Here is a 5,341-nt window from a genome sequence, read left to right on the forward strand (position 1 = left end):
AATAACAGAACAACTTTGAGACCATGAAGAAGATATTACCATGCACAAAAAAAAATATTTGCCCAGCATGGATGATAACGCTTTAAAACCTATGATCTTTTGTATCTGCCTTTCTTTAAGAATAAGACATTAGAGTATAATGACATTTCATGCAGCATATTAATTTCCTTGAACTATTTTGTGCTACTATCATGATCTTCCTTTAGTCACAGAAATATTTGCTCCTGAAGTAAACATGTTATATTTCATATTTTTAATTATACTGCTTCTAGCTCCAGGAGTCAGTCAACGTACTCAATTGCTGTGTACAGTACTGTATGTACAGTGCACTGCTTCACCATTGAACAGACAAGTTCTTCATGGCGACATCTTGTGGCAGAGGATGGTATAAAAACAATGGTCACAGCCACTGTATTTGAAGTCTCCAAATTTCTGAATTTTCAGATCATCCAAGAGACCTTTATTTTAGTCAGCAGCTCTAAAGGCTAATGACATTAAAGGTTATTTCAGCAAAAATAGCATTCGCTTTACACTAAATTCCTAGTATATTCCTACAAAGGAACTATAGGGTATTAAAACATGTAGCATCAGATCTTAGACATAATGTTAACAGCAGTGTCATGTATAGTACATGTTTAATAATGTATCTCAAAGCAATCTGAAACTATTGTTCTTTTTTCTACAAAAAAAATGATCAAATTGCATGGCAGTTCATTTGCACCAGGAACCTGGTGGTCTGAAAAGAACAGAAAATCACCATTTCTGTGAAAGTTTTTATATTATTGTATAAGTCTACGTGCTTTTATAATACACCTCACTTTTAAAAAGTTATAAACACATACCAAAATGCCACAAAAATGAATTAAATATCCAATTTGCTTAAGTTGTATAAGAGAATTGACTGTATACATAGTCCCCATTCACCCCTAAGTAAACTATAAACCTTAGTCTGAAAAGTTTAAACGGAAAAACATCCAAGTCACGTTTGTTACGAAGGAAGTGTTTTCACACTGCCATCTAGTGGAGGTATGTTAAAAGCCGCAAAATAATCAAAGGTCTCAAATAAACAGCATTCAGTTAATAGTAAACACATAAAAGTCCTTCAGGACTAAAAGCCAGTTTAAAACACTACTGGTTTTCACCATAAGTATTTTCATTATGCCTTGGTGATAATTACATGTACGTTTATCTCCCCTATTTAAATATGGGATATTTCACATCCAAATCTTCAATTTCCCTTAATATACAGTACCAAATGCATTTTTTACTGTACTAGCGAATGAGTAGATGAACAAAAGCAGTAATGCCTGTTTTCCACAAATACCTCAAAGTTCACTGTGTTCTGAAATGTTTGACAATTTTATATTTTTTTATGGTTCTTAAGTTTAAATAATTTGATTTAGTTTACATTTGTGTTTCTTGGGAAAAAGCCAATTTATTGTATACAGTATAATGTGAACAGTACCTTCAAAATGCCTTCCTCAAGATACAGAGACGTTTTTTTCTCAGAAATGCTTCCTGTAGTTAAAAACCATGTACTGTATTGCCCTCTTGCCCTTTATTAGGGTAGCATAATTTGTATATTTCAATTTTTTTTTTACAAAAATATGGATAAAAATGTCAATGTAAAAGCTCAATCCATGTAGCAGTCAGTTTAGCGGCCTTCTCTTGTGAAGACACTGAAATATCTCTAACAATGAAACAAACGCTTTCAGCCAGGTTGACATTCATCTTTCACTAAAGTTAAGTCTTACTTCCCTTGCCCTCTGACCTCTCTCCTTACCCCCCATCCCCTTTAACACTTGAACACTACTCACCGGCATGAACAACAGGATGGGTCAGTCACTCCTCTCACTTCTACCCCAAGAAGCCATTCTGTATGTTATCTTCCCCACTTTTGTTTTTACTACTTTCAAGCTGCTTAACTCTTGCCCCTATAGTCCACAGTGCCTCTTAATTTTGATCTCAGGGAGCACTGTCCATCCTACCACATCTAAGTTTTTCCGTACTCTCTCTATAGTTTCGTCGTCTTCTAACCCCTTTTCCCCTTCACACTCACAGATCCCTTAGTCATTTTATTCTTGCTCCGGGGTGGAGAGGCTCTTAACAAGATTCAGCTGAGCAGTGAAAAACAAGCTATTGTAGTGCTGTGGAGCACTAAAGGCCAAACTCTTAACTCTTGGGGTGCTGAACCAGTTGATTCTCGGATATCCTCTCACCAAACATTCCTGCAAGTCGTACATGTACGCACATAGTTTCATACACAATGACCTGTGTTATCGTAAAATACATTCATGCAAATGTATCTAACAGCACTGGATTATTTTTAGGATCAAACATATGTTCTGACTCCTTCAATGCAGAACTACATGAAGGAGAGTTCTTTAAGAGCCCGTGAGATATACTGTAGACTTTAATACATAGCTCAAACTAACTGAGTTGCATAGAAGTGGGAAGATGCTGTAAAAAAGATTCAGGATCATGGAATATCAGAGACAGAGGTTTGGAAAGGAAATGTTTCATGTTAATGTAGAGTCAAATGGAGAGGCTCCTTACATTCTATCTTGCTTTAAGAATGTAAAAGGTCTCATTTACTGTAGATTAACAGTTTGGCTGACCACAGTAAATCACTTAAAATTATTACTACAGCGATAGTACTGTAAATAATTTCACGATATGTATTGCAGCCTACCTTTCTTGTCATGATACAGAAGACCTAGAAATTCCTCAGCATAATCTTCAGGAAATTTGCTTCCAAAACGTGCTCCAAGATTTATATATACTTATTTCATTTTCTGAATGATCTGAAGCATACATTGCTTCTAATAAGTTCTTTACAACACTGTTTTTCAAAAGCAGATGGAATACCAAGCTTCAAACTATGTTAACTTTCCAAGTAATAAATAGCATGTGGCAATCCAATTTAGTCTTCACTCCTTAATAAAACAACTACAGTATGTACAAATCCTCCCAAAAGCACAAATAGAGAAGTTAGTGACTTCAAGACAGTGACACTGCATGTTAATGTTTTATAAAGCAGCTGTTATAGAATACATCCCTTCTTGTTTTGACTGCAACTCAAATGTCTTACAGGCTAATGGTAAAGGACTTTAATATTCCACTTAAGGAAGATTTCATACAGAATGATTTTATGTTCTCTAAACATCAGCTAGCAAGTAATGATTCTTCATATTTGGTTGCTTTGCCTGTTCACCTTAAAGATGATCTAGACCTTCAACTGAGTGAGTGTAGTTAGAAAGCAACAAAGTAATAACAAAAGGCACTCTTCACAGTAAACTAGCATCTATTTTAATTTAGCTTACACTTCTGACTCAAGCTAATGGTTTTGTTATGCAAGAATGACACTTACGCAAGAATATACTGAGCTTCAGCTTTAAAAAGATCCTGGAAAATGTGAACTTGTGTTAAATGAGAACAAGTCTGTCTTTCTCTTCAGCAAGCATCACTTTCAACTGTGGCCCATTTAAGTTTCCAGAAAAAGGCCAACTGCAATCCAAACTGAAAGGATGCCTGTTCAGAGTAGGCTGATCCAAGGGGTGTTATTTCACTGCGACACAGGCAAGATGAGATCATTCTGTAAATAAACACCGTTTCTATGACAACTGAGCAAAGCCCTCTCTCTTTCTCACAATGAAAGACCCTGTGAGAGAAAGCAGCACAGACAAGACTTGGAACAGCAATAATAGATGAGGGGAGAAAATAAAACCGGCTACATGAACATCAATGCCTCCCTCCTGTTTTAACTCTTAACCCGAAATAGACTTCTCCTCTGGTTCCAAATTTTTTTTTTTATTTAAAATGTTCCCACAAGATGGTGTTCAACTGAAGCTTTTCTCACCTAAGTAGTGTGGATCAATGAGAAATGACCTACTCCTTCTGAAAAACAATGACAGTTCCTTTTGTTTCATAACCAAACAGCATGTTTGGAAAAAGTAAAGAGACATTAATATTTCAGGTTTTTGAAAATGTGTGATTGAATTAGGTGCTGTCTCTTGCTAAGCTAATAATATAAGGTAAACATACCAGCCATAACAAGCATCAGACTGTCATTTAACCTTATACTCAGGGGCAGAACCCACCCTATTAGCTCACACTATATATGCGAGTTTTCATTTAGTAAAAATATGGAGGTATATGCCAATAAACCTTCAATCAAACCCAGGCAGAACATAGAAACCTTTTCAAAAGAAAGGCAGCCTACTTACAGTTGCAAGGAAACAGCTTGTGGGCTCTTCCATAAAAATCCTTCATGCAGAGTCTAGTACGGATACTTAGCTTCCTGCCAACAGCGACACCTGTCAGTGGTCAGATGCCTGCAGACCTGGGGAAGGCATGTGAACGCTACATTCATCATCCCACAGACATTGCATGTCCACTCTTTTTATTCTAATACTGTCCATAATCTGGCTCTTCCCTACACAGGTGAAAGCTTTCAGGATAGCGGGTGCAGGTATTGGAGAATTGGCAGTCAGTCTGCCTAGGTGTAACAAATATTGCAAATCACAAAATCAAAACACATGGCAGTAAACATTTCTACCTTGCATGTATTGAAAAGCTAAACCTGAAAGGAAAAAAAAAAAGATATCAAAATAGAATACAGTACATCACAGGCCCACTCAGGACTCTGTGGTTAAATTTCAGACTGGACTACACTTTGAATTCTGAAACACACAATGCATTCTGATCACTTTTCTGAATTTATCATTTGCTTTATGTTTGTTTCCCTCCGCCATAAAAAAACAAACCAGATGGACAATACTTAAAATGAAATTTGCTGCTTTTATCTGTCTGTAGCATACCCCATTTCCCCCCAAAGAGTAATTACTTTGTTCACTACATAAGAAGAAACATAATTTACCTCTTTCTATTCCAGGTGATGCACTGCAACTGAAATCACCCTTTCACAGTAGAGTGCATGTCTTACATGTATAGCTGGTGCAGTTTCACACAAGCCCTCAAGTCCATAACATTTTCAACAGAAAAAACCCACTTGGTTCTACTTGTTTTGTTTAGGTGAAGCTAAACGTTTCACAGGGTCAGGGATCTGTATCTCCAGTCAAACATGTTTGAGCTCCATTAAACCTACAAGTTGCATTGTCCTAAAATAAAAGAATAGGCTGGTTCATAGCAGGAGTGTATAACTATATGTTTTGTAGAGCTGTTACAGGGATTAGCTTTGTAAAACACTATTGTAATAACCAATAATTAAAAGGGGAGTAAAACACTAAAATCAAAAGAAACTGTTAAACTTGAGAAAATCCTACCGGGTGCATGTCATCACAAGATACAGATGTATAAAATAGACTAAAATCAGCCAAAA

The 5,341-nt window shown here is 36.3% G+C and overlaps 1 protein-coding gene across 1 annotated transcript in view; it reads right to left on the reverse strand.

The window, feature by feature from the left end:
• LOC148830660 (tripartite motif-containing protein 3-like) overlaps nt 1–2,808 on the reverse strand; it is a 51,949-nt gene extending 49,141 nt beyond the window's left edge. The window contains exon 1 of the mRNA XM_088922542.1: nt 2,693–2,808. The gene's annotated coding sequence lies outside the window, so the exon portion shown is untranslated. The remainder of the gene's footprint in view (nt 1–2,692) is intronic.
• Between the last annotated feature and the right edge of the window lie 2,533 nt (nt 2,809–5,341).

This window comes from Atractosteus spatula, chromosome 7, assembly GCF_055471065.1.
Source record: "Atractosteus spatula isolate fAtrSpa1 chromosome 7, fAtrSpa1.hap1, whole genome shotgun sequence".
In the NCBI taxonomy this organism is placed as follows: Eukaryota; Metazoa; Chordata; class Actinopteri; order Semionotiformes; family Lepisosteidae; genus Atractosteus; species Atractosteus spatula.